This window comes from Pseudonaja textilis, chromosome 1 (genome assembly GCF_049901715.1).
Source record: "Pseudonaja textilis isolate UNSWEBS1 chromosome 1, rPseTex1.2, whole genome shotgun sequence".
In the NCBI taxonomy this organism is placed as follows: Eukaryota; Metazoa; Chordata; class Lepidosauria; order Squamata; family Elapidae; genus Pseudonaja; species Pseudonaja textilis.
Genome location: NC_141990.1, coordinates 275,313,882 through 275,327,410, shown reverse-complemented (window position 1 = coordinate 275,327,410; position 13,529 = coordinate 275,313,882). Strand labels below are relative to the sequence as shown.

Below are 13,529 nucleotides of genomic sequence, written 5' to 3'. Positions count from 1 at the left end.
GTTACTTGTTTTTCTTGGAAGGGAGGCTAGTGCGATCCCCGAGGGGAATAATAATAATAATAATAATAATAATAATAATAATAATAATAATAATAATAATAATAATAATAATAATAATAATAATAATTCCCTCCCTCTTTCTGCTCGAAAAACCCTAAACATAGCCAGGCAAAGGTAGCAGATGAAGAGGCTCCGGAGCACGTCAGCTGTCGCTTTACTTTTTTAAAAAAAGGCAGCTTGGCCAGATAAGAGCTTGGCTTTCTGACGTCAGGTGGTTGCCCCTTTCTTTGGCCCGTAAAAAGAGGTTCCCGCCAACGCTTCCCTGAGGTGCGGTGACTCCCTGCCTTTCCTTCTCTCGCAAACGCGGCGCAAGGGACGGAATGAGGGATTTCTTCCTCACTGAGCCGACGGCGCCTGGAATAAAAAGCGCGAGTCAACAGTTTGGGTCCTTGGGGATGCGCTCTACTGCTGAGTCCGATCCTAACGCAGGCTGCAAATGCTACACACCCTTACCTAGGAATTAGCCTCTTATAATGCTCCGGGGCTTACTTCAGAGTAAATGAGTAATAAAACCCAGCGGTTAGATGCCCTGAAAGCAACGAGCCTTACATAATAAAATCAGCGCAGTTAGTTTCGCCTTCCGCTTTTTGGCTTATTTGCTCGCTTTCGGACGTTAAGGCAAAGCGGCTGGCCGCAAAAGGCAACCCGGGCCACGTCCATTCTGGTTTTTTTGTTTTTTTTAAGTAACTGAGCCAAAGCTGTTAGTTTTTAAAGCCAGTTTATCGAGGTAATCATGGTCATCTAACCTTTGGTTGTAAGCGACTGTTTGAAACTTTCCAATGTGATTAAATTGGATTATCGCCAAATTCTTCAATTTTGCCCAAGAATCAGAAAAATCTCCATCCCCGGGTTTAAGAAACCCCGTTTGCGAAAAGGTTGTTTCGGAAGTAGCAGAATGCAAACCCACGCACACCGGACATTACGGGGTCCCATTTAAATGAATGGAAACTGAGCTGCTCCCTTTATTGAGCCGGCAGAAGTTGGGAAAAGGGATGAACCCCAGCAGTTTCTTACGACGCAAGTAGAAAGAAGAGCTCGTCAATAAGACTCCTTACAGCACACAAGGCAAAATACTGTAGGCAAATATATGGGTGCTTTGGATGCCACCTGCCCGGTGCTGCTTCTGGGTATATTAATGGATTCAAACCCTCCCTCCGTTTATTTCCAAATCGACTGCGCTCTACTGTACACCCCAAAGTCACCAGGCTGCGGGGCATTTACGAATGCTTGTCTCTGAGCATGTCCAGAGTGGGCTTCCCAGATTTTGAGAAAGAGGTTTGAGGGTTGCTTGCGGGGCCCTCGATGCTTGTGCAGGGCCACTGCACTCAATTACCATCCAAAGAAGGGAGGGGGGAGAGCACACTCGCTACAGCTTCGTGAGAATGAGAGACGCGCGACCTTTGCACTGAGCGCGGCCTTCACATCCAAGGACCGGGACTTCCTCCTGTTCTCGCTGGGTGCGAGCGGAACCTGTCTCTTCCGAAAGAGACTGCCCTCTCGGGAGAGACGTGGCCTTGTTCCAGCTAGCGGGGCTTCCCAGGCCAAGGCGCTTTCCACTCACTCCTGGCTAAGGTCAACGCGAGGGCAAGGCGGAGAGGGAGGAGGGCGGGGCTGCCTGCTCAATCCGCTGCACCGCCCTTACCTGGCCGCGGGGCTTTGTTTTTCGCTCTGGCTCCTCTTCGTACGGGTGTGCCGCGTCCCGCCTAGAGATCGGAACTGGTTCCAGGAAGTCGTCGTCCAGGTCTTCAATCACCGCTAGGCGCCAACTCCAAAGCGGGAGTCTTCCCTCAACACCCCTCCTTCTCGGCCCTATCCCGGATCCCAGGAGTTGGGCGGCTTCTCTTCCACAGTCGGCAGTTGCTGCCCTCGGCGGAGCTTCCCAAAGAAAAATAAGCCCTTTTGGACATACCCGGTCTTATTTTAGCCCCCGACCTTTACTCGGAAGTTGATCTGGCTAACCAGTAACGTTGACTCTCCGGTAAACATACTTAGAACTTTGATTCAAGCATGAAATGTTCACCGAATTCTGGATCCCGTTGACAGTGCAAAAGCCAAGTGGCTGGGAAATATCTAGCTGAAATAATAGTTTATCTTCGGGCTATTTGAAATTAAATTAAAGAGAGCTATCGTGGGATTTTTTTTTTTTTTTTAGGAAGCAAAACAAGAGATATTCTAACAAGAATTCCCTGACGCACTTTATTTTGTGTGATATTCGTATCCCGACAATACTAACCGTATTGATCGTATTCTCTTGTTTATTGCACAACTGCACTCAAGAGCATTATGAATCTTTTTGTTTTTTTAAGTGAAAAGGTGTACCAAATAAATTAGTTTGATGCAAAAGGGAAGGCGGCCTTTTATTAACGCCAATTCGGGTTATTTTCACCTCGGATCCTCTCGATTTCTGTCTGCAAATGAAGCCCCCGCTCTCCCTTTTCCTGCTCACAATCCTCCCCCTCGTGTCCGAGACGAGGCCGTCTCCCCCGCGCTTCTCGCCGAGGACCCAGGCCTGATAGCTGAGCCCGGCGACCCCTCTCCAACTCGGCCTTCCATCCCCTTGGCTGGGCCGCGCGTTCAGGAAAAGGGAAGCAAAGGCAGAAACGACGGCGGCTTGTATTTTCCCTTCCCCCACATACACAGCCCCCCCCCTTTCCCTCATAATCTTCAACTGGCCTAAGATTAATACCAGGAGGTGTCCTAGGAAGGAAGGGAGCTGCTCCTCTAAAGACCATCGCTGGGATAATTTACTTAAGATGTTGACAAGACTGTCACGAAGCCTACTTTTTTATTATTATTATTATTATAGTTAAGACAAGCAGTGGCAAAAGGTAGGGAGCGCTTGATTTTTAAAAAAGTAAGGTACATTAATTTTATGAGCATCTTTCTCATAAATATTGTTGTTTGCACTTCCTCCCCCGCTCTCTCTGACGGGAGGGGGATTTGCAATGGAAATGATGCCTTTGTTTTCAAGGGGGAGAAATTCTCTGCCGCTGGAATAAATTCCTCCGCTCCTCCCATCTACACTTCATAAAAATAAATAAATAATGCCCGACGCTTTTTGTCCTTTTTCGCCGCCACCAAAAAAGAAGAAAGGAAGATCCCCTCTTTTGCTTCGCTTTGTTGTGTCTGTCTTTCGCTTTTATACCCTGAAACCTACTAAACCTGCCGGTTCTGCTCCTAAAGCAGACAAAATAACCCTTTAAACTATAAATATTTAACTGTACCTGAGTTTATTCAGTGGCCCGAGTGTCTCTTTAAAGGCAGGTGATTTATGCTTTTATTTGTGCAGTTAAAACTGTTTGGCTGCCTTCCCTCGGCTTTCCAACGTGAACCGTTGTAGCCCGCTATCTCTCCCTTTTAGCTGCAGCATCTCCAGAAAAGGGGCAACTCAGCCCCCTCAAAAATAGGCATTTGAGGAAACGCCTCTGTCGCTCAGAGCCACCCAGAGATAGTCCGTCTCTAAGCCCACAAAGATGGGGACTCTCCAGCATTGCTGGACCAAGAAAGCAGGTGGGCTCCAAGTCGTAGGTTGCCCCTTTTAGGTGCCTCGGAAAGAGCCAGGGTTTGGCCCGCTATTGCCTTGCATCTGAAAACCCAGGATTGAGGATTTGCCCCCGTCCTCTGAAACTTCACCAGCGCTAACTTTTTTTAAAAAAAATTGAGTTACATTTATTCGATTCGAGTCTACATGCAAGGGCTCTTTTGGAAGAAGGGTGCTTGGGGAGAAGGCTCTGAGACAAGGCTTTCAGCCCCGAAGGAACAGCAACAGTCAGATCTAATCTGAAAATCTAACATCCTAGGAGTTGTGGCAAGTAGTGAGGACACGAGTGCCACGAGGAAGGATCCCCCGCTGAAATCCCTCTAACTGCTGCATCGGCCGGTTTCCACGCAGACCCCGTTGGACGTTATTCAGAATTATTTCATTCTAGGCTTCCTGCACTGCTGAGTGCGTCCTTGAGCAGCTAAGAGGGCTACTTCCTTTTCAGTACGATGAGCGTTGAGGAATGCAAATACTTTCCTTCCCTCTTTTCGATTTTTGTTTTGTGTGGGACTGGGGGCAAGGAGAGAGGTCACAATGGGGCTTCCAAGCAGCTGCCTATAATAAGATCATACAGCTAACGGATATCCAACACATAATGAATAAATGGAGAGCTAGCTTCACGCTGGCACGTTTCTCGGTCCCTGAGTTTTTACAATCGCATTTCGTAGTAGCAGTATAAATTGATATAAAATACGGAGCCCTAAAATAAATGCAGAGCCTTTATATCAGAGGCGACCTCTTTAAAAAAACCTGTCGGGAAAAAAAAGACAGGGATTTCCCTCTGTTGCGACCAAACAAGCGACGCTTCGGAGGAACGCAGCGTTTCCCACCTTGGCGTTTCTTTACTCAGGGCCAGGAGCAGGTAACAAGTAGGAGCAGGCCGATCTCCGTTCAACTCTGAGAAAAAGTGAGGCTTCACAAAGGCATTTGGGAAGGCTTCCCGCTGAATGGAGATTTGTATTTATTTGCAAGTCTTAATTTCTTTCATTATCTGACCTCCCCCGCCCCCCGTTTTCAGACAGACGCCTTTAAAAAAAACAAAACACCTCTAACCAGGTCTCTCCTATATGCGTTTGACCCTTTCCCCCCGTTAGACCTGGCAGGGGATGTTGGGGGATGTAGTTAGGCAGCGTAATCCGGAGATTTGGAAGGATTTGTCCTGCATTGTAATCCTCCAGTGCCGAGGGGAAAGCTCAGTGCGGGCAGTGCTAGACAGATAGGCAGGTTGCTTGCTTGCTTGCTTTCTCTCGAGCAACAACAGCCAAGACAAGAAATCTCCTAGTTTTTTGGGGGGTGGGGCTGGGGTGGGGGAGAGGAGTCCGTGGGGAACGAGTGTATTTGCGTGTATTTAGTCTGAAGCGTTCGCCCGTGACTCTCCAAACCCTGTACCAGCAGGGGGCGCTCTGACGTTGTGTCTCGTTGGCCAGAGTCGAGGGGAAACGCTTCAGTTTTCTTGTCCTGGAAACAGAGAGGGTAGGACAGAGCGGCGCGGGGAGGGCGGAAGACTCCTGTGGTTCCCAAGCCCTCCGAGGGTTGCGGTTCTTGTAAGTCGAGCCTCGCCTCCGCGCTCTCTTGCTCGCACCCGGTGGCGACAGGTAGAGGCGGCTCCCGATCGCGCCCGGCTGCAGCTGCTGCGAACTTCTGCAGCGCTGAACGGGCGCGGGGCTCCCCATTTTCCCGCCCTATGAATTTGAATTTGAGGCATTATGCAACTTAATAAATCCAACGATAAATTGTCAACATTTTTTTTTCGCCTGTTAGTTCCGCTGATCCAGGCAGGATTTATTTTCAGATCTAAGGTCCCGGAGCTATAATGCGCGATTTCTTTTCCTTAAATAAAATTGGTCAAATGTTGACAACCTTTAAGCCAATCTAACACTCAAGATTACTGATGGGAAACTAATGAGAAAATATCAGATCGTCCGGCCTGGGGGCTCCTAATTAAATCTTAGTTGATTGAAAAATAAAAGCCAGGGTTTCTTTCTTTCTAAGGGAAGAGGGGGGAACATGCTTGAGGCTTAAGTTTAGCCACGTTTTTACTCATATTTTAACGCCCCTCCGCAACCACTTTAATCCTTTCTCCTTTTTTCCCTCGCTTGTCCCTAAAAAAAAAAAGCCTGACATTATTTCTTGGCTATTTGAAGACATTCGATCAGGAATTATTATCACTTTTTTTGGCCCAGTAAATATTAAGGCCTCTAAGCAACGTGATTTAGCTAATTAGAAAATTTACATCATTAAGTCTCAGGGAAAGCGAAAGGGAGGGAAGAGAGAAAGAAAGAGAGAGATCTGTCAGTCATTTTAAAGGAGACAGGCCCTATTGAAGTGTGAAGAAATCGGCTCTAATTCAAAAAGGCAATCGGGCAGAAAAAGCCCTCAACATTACCCTGCTAGTTATTAATCAGAAAGGGTCTCTTTCTTTTTCTCCCTTGCCCAGTAATGGCAAACCCGCGGTACATCGTTAGTTTCTCCCACCGCCTCAGCAGAGTTCCCATTCAAGCTTTTTTGCTACTGGCCTATGTCCCATATTGATAGCCAGTATTTGTCTATTCAAGGCTCATAGATTTGAAAATGTTTCTATGTGAGGAAAGGAACCAGACCCGCAGGAAAAAAAGTCGGCTAGGCAGGCTCCCCTTTTCCAACTCAGGAGCGGTCCCCTCCCCCTAATTTAGACGCCTCCATTTGTTTGGGGGGGGGGGAGAGAAACAGGAGTGATAGAACAGTCTCTCCACTTCGCTTCCCATTTTTGTTAAAGTTTAAAACCTATTTTGCTGGGTGAACTCGATCAAGCTTTTGTTTCTTTCAAAGTAGAGAAGAGCCGCCCTTTTTTTCTTCCTGGGTCATTTCTGCCCAACCAAACGGAGTCTATTTGCGCACCTTTTAAGGAGAAGAGGGAAGAGGCTGATTCTCAGGCAAAGCGGGCTTATTTGGGGTAGTCACCAACTAGTTTCCTTCTGAGAAAGTGGGTATAAACCTCTGTCAGTGGGATTCTTAGGGAAATTAGGAAAGAGTTACTTAGCTGAAAATGTGTGTGTGTGTGTGTGTGCGCGTGCGCGCCTCAGCAGAGACGCCAAGAAGGTCTGGGCCTTGTCCAGCAGCAGATGGAAGATGCAAAGAAAGAGGCCTGCAAAAGTTGAGGCGGGGGGAGTGGCATTTCCTCAATAAGATAATATCCTTTCCATACCGGTGGGGTATATGTTTAAAGTACAGAACATCTCTCTCTCCCTCCCTCCCTCTCCTTGTCCCCCTCTCTCTCTTCTGATACTCAGCAGCACATAAATTAAATTAAATCACAAACCAGACTCCCATCACCACCAATCCCTACCTCTTTTACCTCTTTTTACCAATGCAACCTTTCCTACACGTTTTACCTAGGAACAAACCTCCGTCGGGCAAGTGGCGCTTTACCCCCGCCTTGCAGCCTAGCGGTGGGACCCTTTCCTCCGGACCCCTTCGCAGATCCAGTCCGAGATCCTTTGCAGGGGCGAAGCCGGAGGAAATAACCGATTAAAGGAGCGGATGGGGTTGCCGTTCCCATCCGGGGGGAAGCTCAATCCGGCACCGACTTATTCGAGGACACGTTGACTTGGCTGCCCTTCCAAAGCGAAGGGGCGCAGTCAGCACCTTACGAACTTTCACAAACCGCGCTCCTTTCCACGTGATAGTGCAGCCCAGCCGGCGGCCTTCAAATGGTTGACTTAAAGCTTCCTAGCGGTCGCGGCGCTCTTGGCAAAAGGAAGGTAGCTTTCGTTCTGGAATATACCACCAGAACCTGAGAGCATACTAGACACGAGCATGTTTGTGCAAAGCAAGCTTTGGCGTGTGTAGGGAGCCTTGGGGACACGTGTTGTTTTGCACCCTACAGGAAACCCACGTCTTCCCTAATCTATTCTTCCGACGTTTCCTCGGTAAATAGACCCAATGCTCCCACAATCCGGGCGGCTGAGAAGTCTGAGCGAAGGGGCAGGCAGCTGCTTAAAGGCGGCCCACAAGATCCTCTCTGGGACGCAGGAGCAAATTCGAGGGTTTCCAAGGGAACTCCCGTCCCGCCTCAGGTAAGCTCCCAAGCTGAAGTAGCAGCGGATGGGGCACTTAGTTACTGTTAAACAGTCCCGACGCCTTTAACAACTCACAAGTACAGCGTCGCCACTTTCGAATCTAATGAAAGAAATATCGATTCTCTCCTGCCCGGGCCCCCAAACCCAGCCGGCCGCTGGAGCGTAATTCATCTGTAAACTCATAACCGGATCTTAAGCAAAAAGAGGGGGGAGAATCCGAGAGCAAAGGTGATTCCTACCCTCGAACGATTCGAAGCAAAACAAAGGCGAGCGCTGGGAGAGCTGAATCTTTCCAACTTCCTTCTCTAACTGCCTCCTCCCCGTCCTGATACCCACCCACAGAAAGAGACAGAGGCGCAGGCACCTCGTTTTAAAAGTGCAAGCCCAACAAAGGCAGACCTTTGGAGCAAAGAGGTTCAAACTCCAGGTCCTTCGACGCGAGAAGACACTTTGCCCGATAAACAATGGAGGTCACCCCTTCTGCACCCACCGTTTTCACAAAAACGGTAACTTAAGTCAAAACAAACAACTAGCCTCGCCGTTGAGTTGATCGGCTGATTTTTTTCTTTCTTTCTTTCTTATTTTATCCGAAACCCATTGGCCGAGAGGAAAGGGGTGAGGCTGGTTGTGGTGATGGTGAGCGGGGGGGGGGGTGTCATTCTCCGCTTCTCTCTTTTGTATTGTAAGCGAGAGCAAAGAAGTTTTTGTTTGGTGGGTTTTCATTGATCAGTCACTCCGAGCTAATGTAATTATCCTCATCAATAGAGGGCTGCAGAGAGAATCATTATGTGGGTGACATTGATAAATGATCACCCAAGAGCTGCCTTTTCCCTTGGGCACCCTCACATCTAACCCTCCCACATGCACGAGGTAGCCATAGAAACACCTTGAGCGCCTCCAATGCTCTGGCTACTAGTGGGAAAAGGCAGCGCTCCCCGCCGTCAAGACCCAACTTCCACGCCTGTATCCTAAACGAAGTCTCTTACACCTCCCGGTTCAACTTCTGGGTGCGAGCATTGTTTGGGGCCGCTCTCTTGCTCGGCTTCTCTCGCTCACCCACTTCAGCATCTCCAGAGCAGCCACCGGAGTCCCAGCTATTGAGGGAAACGTCGCCCGGCGGCTCTGTCCTCAAGGAGTTAAATAACGAGGTTGCCTGCACTCGAGGGCGACGTGGCTTTTCTCTAAGTAATTGCGTGTAATGCAAAACCCATTAGTTCGAGAGAGGCGTTCTTTTAAGTTGCGCCGTGGCACAATGTGCAGCGTCTTCCAATCCAGCAAATAACTCAGCGGGCGAAGCTCTTTGCGAAGTGCCTCAATCTGAAATCATCATCACCATTATTATTACCACCGCCGACAAGGACTTTTTTTTTTGTATTTATTTCCTAAGTAAAACACAAAAAGAAACCCCTTTAATCCTCTGAGTGCTTTATTTAAGCAAATAAGAAAATGCGGCGCGAGGTAATTGATTCATAATGGAGAAGCTGCAAAGAGGGTGGAGGTGTTTGTTTATTCGGTTCCTAAAGCTGCTGAGGAAGGGGGAGGTCTCCTCCTGGGTCATCCATCATGACTGTGGCAGGGACCCTGCCCAGAAGACCCACCTCCCTTCTGCCTCACTTCTCCTAAACTATTAATATGAAAATCTGCTTTATAACATCTCCACCCATTCCCCTCGTATTCTCTCTGTGGGGGTTTTCTCCCCCTACTTAACTTGGCCAAAAACACTCTCAAAGCTTTCCCCACACCCTTCAATTGTGTCTGTTTCTCAGTTTATAACTCTAATAACTCTCCTGCCTTGAGAATGATACCCACTTAATTTGACAAGGTTTACTTTGGAGTGAACATGCAAGAAGGATGTGGGGTAGAGGAGAAGCGAAGAATAGCAACACTTTAAAAAGCCACAATTTGTATGAGCAATTAGAGCTCCTGGATCCTAGTCCTGCACTAATATAGAGGTAAAGAAAGGCCAAGGCTGTCTTCCTAACAAAAGAGGAAGCTTGAAACATCTTTCTTCTTGGATCCACTGGATTTTCCCCTTCTTGCAAATAATGTGTCCTACCATTACTCACAGGCACTGTGATCTTTCTGTCATGGGCTTTTCTCTTCTTGCCAGCCCCTTAATGGGATTTAGACTTATTTATTCATTACTATTTATATATGTATGCACTACGTATGATGCTATATGTGAATTATGTTGTCGTGATTTGTGCTTTTAGTAGTGCTTACACATGGCACAAAAGATTTTAGAGGCTCAGAATAGCCCCTTCCTGTACATCCTATATACAAATTTTACTAAGTTCATAGTGTTTGTTCTCTTTAGCCCACATATGGAAATTGCAACATCGTAGTCCTATTTCAAACATACCTACTTAGATGTAAATTGCATTGCAGCCCTGGCATCAGATCTGAAGGCAGAATTTGGGTCCTGCAGAGAAATAATGTTAAAATTTAAAATATTTGGTGAAACTTTTAGATGACACTGCATCATTCACCACATATACATTTTGCTTTGTACATGAATTGAATATACAATTTTGCCTAGAAAAAATGTGTTCCCAAACCAATTTCATTTCTCCCTTTTATGTTAGAAATCTACCAAAAACAGCTAGAAGTTAAAAGTCCTGTTTTCTTTGTCAAGATTCCTTCCATCTTCCATAACAAAGAATGGATCAATTTCAAACGTTTCTTATTTTCTAGGATTATAGTGTCTTCTTTGGCTTGCTTAGGGAAATGGAAAATTAGATATCCTCCCCAACAAACAAGAGGTGTTTTCTATTTTTCTATTACCTTTCGTTTCCCAGAACGTAAGCAATTTTAGTCAGACTAAAGTATTTCCTTTAACACTGTACCGCTGTCAAAACACCATTCCCATTTTCTTTCACTTTTGACAGCTGAACATTTCTTAAATATACCCAAATCAGAACTCTCCATGCTAAATAGTAAACCTCAGATGGCACAATCTTTTCCCATTATAGTGCAGCTCAGATTCTACAAACATAGCTCATGCAGATTACAACCTAGGGAGAGAAAATATGCTGTAGGAATAAAAAGATTTTAGTTAATTATAAAAATAAGAAAAGGGTAAGTTTGCTGGGAAAATCTTCACTGAAAACCCTTTGCCAAGGTCAGAAAATAGTCATAACATCTGATTTAAGATACCATTTGGTTTCAGTTTCATTTAAATAAAAAAAGAAAAAAAAGTTTTTGTATTGCTCTAATAATCTAATGCTTAGTTTATATTTCCAAGAATGTAAGAACTGAATAACAGAACTGAGAATCATACAGGTTTAAATGGAAGTTAAATTTAACATCTAATATAGAATTTGTCTTCTGTCCGAGTATAGTTGAGCTGTCTCAGCCAAGTAGGACTTCATATTCCTTTTCAGTTGTATAGCATTTTAAGACTGAAAGATTGTTTTGTAATTGTTTTAATATGTTAAAGAAACAAATGAAAATATTTACCAATCAAGTTGAGGAAAAATACCTGTGTGCAGCAGCAGAACATAAATGGTGCCTCATTTCCTTCTCAAAGTTCATGAATTCCTGTTTTCTGTGCCCTATTACTTGAAGCCCATTGCATCAAATTTCCTATGAGATATGGGGCAACTGGCTGGTACTTTTGCAAGAATTCTGGGCCATCATTGAACTCCTTAACTCTAATACTTATTCTATTAATTGAATTGTAGTCTTTCTGTTTCATATTAGATATGCTACAGCAAAAATTCCTTTCTGCAGCAAAACTACCTACAATGAAAAGAGGTTATATTATGAAGTCCCTCTACTAGACACTTAATGGCGTGCCTACTTTAAACATGGAGGATTGTTCCTCCTCTCCAGACCCATGTGACTGTTTTGTTTCCAGCTCACCTAATTCCCTAACAGTCATGGAATTCAGTAACACTCAGCTCTTATGAACCTACTGCAATCTTAGTCTCAATAAATTCTATCATATGATTGATGTCATGTTAAAAAGTGAGAGCAAGCTATATGGCCCTGTGTGCATGGGTACAAAGCAAAACCTGCTTATTCTTCTTCTGGCAGTTAGGTCTCATTTTTAAGCCAATGTATCAATTTTTCTGCCATGAGCACAGCCTATTTCTTTAGGTCAGGAAAGTTTCCCATTTTGTCTTTATGAAAAACTATTGTTATCTGTGTTACATTATTTTAAAAGTAATATTAGTAATTTAGTATATTAATTCTAAAACCAGGAACCATTATTTCTTAGTGTGGACAAAACATAAACCATGTTAATTAGAGACTTCCTATTTTGATTTCTGTATCCTGTGAAGGAAACAAAAGGTTCACACATATCTTACCTTAATAAGCTGAAATGCAACCACCTGATATTTGTATCTCACTTTATGTAGTATATGAAGTATTTGTATTTGAGTACTCTAAAATTTATATGCACACATATTTAAAAGAAAGGCATACAAAATATTTCTGTGTAAATATATATAGAATTGCAGACTAATTATTAGAGTTGCGCAAACCCTGGAAAAGTGCTTTGCAACATGTAGAAATATGTAACAATTCTTTTGAAATATTTTCACAGTCCTAATATTTATGAGTATAAGCATTGTTCAGCCCATTCTTATTCATTTAAAGAGGATTAATTTTGATATCTTTGTTATATATTTACATAAATAAAACAAAATGGTTTGGAACTGAAATTAACAGAATAGGATAGGATAGGATAGGATAGGATAGGATAGGATAGGATAGGATAGGATAGGATAGGATAGGATAGGATGACAGAGTTGGAAGGGACCTTGGAGGTCTCCTAGTCTAACCACCTGCTCTGGCAGGAAACCCTATACCAAAAACTTGGCAAGTTTAAGACTTGTGGACTTCAACTCCCAGAATTCTTGAGCTAACATGATAGGAGGAGGAATTCTGGGAGTTGAAGTCCACAAGTCTTAAAGCTGTCAGGTTTGAAGACCCTTACCCTACACCATTTCAGACAAATGGTTGTCCAATCTCTTCTTAAAAACTTCCAGTGTTGGACCATCCACAAGTTCCAGAGGCAAGTTGTTCTACTGATTAATTGTATCAGACATTAAACCTTTTCATGAACTAAGATTAATAATTTCATCCTACATGACAGTCCATAAGCTTTGTATTACAGTCAATTATGGGTTGTTCAACTAAGGGTAAGGATAGAAATGGAGATAAACTGGGGAAAAAGACCCTATTCATGTACTTCCTTTTACCACATATATGGAAATAGATATATGGTTTTGTTCTAGATATAAAGGTTACACATAATTCTAATAATACTATTATATCACATTAAAGGATTTATAACCTCATTTGCTATTATAAACCCCTATAAATTTAGATAAGTTTTATTTTAGTTATTATATGCAACAAATGCAAGGTAATAGCTCTTGCTATCACTAGAAAATACATTATTCTAATCATGATTAAAAATGCAAATATCTAACAAAAAAAATCAAAAAATGAAATATTTATTACCGCATTTTGTGACTTAACACTTTTTTTTAAAACATAACGTCACAGTCCTCATACAAGTATTTTAATGTAAATTTTGACAAAGCTTAAAGGTAACAGCATTTTTTTTCTAGTGAGGAACACGTGCTGAGAAAGGAAGAATTCATGGACATACAATACCAATTCCACAGCAGATCTGATACTAGCAAAAACATTCTTTTTTTTTTCAGTTGAGGTAAACACATAGAATATCTAACATGAAACAATTAATAGACTGAACTCTGTACGAAGTTTGTTACAGTATTCTCTTGCTTTTTCTCAAGCTTTGAGTTCATCATAGAGTTCTAGGTTTGGTACAAAGACCATTAATATCTTTTTTCTTAAGGAAAGCTGCCCAACCTTCAGATTTATCTTGTCCA

At 43.9% G+C, this 13,529-nt stretch overlaps 1 protein-coding gene and 2 long non-coding RNA genes across 14 annotated transcripts in view; 1 reads left to right on the top strand and 2 right to left on the bottom strand.

The window, feature by feature from the left end:
• LOC148128224 (uncharacterized) overlaps window positions 1–10,830 on the bottom strand; it is a 145,813-nt gene extending 134,983 nt beyond the window's left edge. For 2 of the 3 annotated variants that reach the window (XR_015741055.1, XR_015741056.1), the window contains exon 1: window positions 1,703–1,978. This is a non-coding gene — a long non-coding RNA (uncharacterized LOC148128224). Of the gene's footprint in view, window positions 1–1,702; window positions 1,979–8,645 lie in introns of those variants that run through there. The other variant, XR_015741057.1, reaches the window with a different exon arrangement.
• LOC148128223 (uncharacterized) overlaps window positions 7,258–13,529 on the top strand; it is a 12,771-nt gene continuing 6,499 nt past the window's right edge. For 2 of the 3 annotated variants that reach the window (XR_015741058.1, XR_015741060.1), the window contains exon 1: window positions 7,258–7,656. This is a non-coding gene — a long non-coding RNA (uncharacterized LOC148128223). Of the gene's footprint in view, window positions 7,657–13,244 lie in introns of all 3 variants that reach the window. The other variant, XR_015741059.1, reaches the window with a different exon arrangement.
• MEIS2 (Meis homeobox 2) overlaps window positions 13,112–13,529 on the bottom strand; it is a 230,196-nt gene continuing 229,778 nt past the window's right edge. For all 8 annotated transcript variants that reach the window (XM_087921841.1, XM_026710491.2, XM_087921845.1 and 5 more), the window contains one exon: window positions 13,112–13,529. This exon is cut by the window's right edge and continues 977 nt beyond it. The gene's annotated coding sequence lies outside the window, so the exon portion shown is untranslated.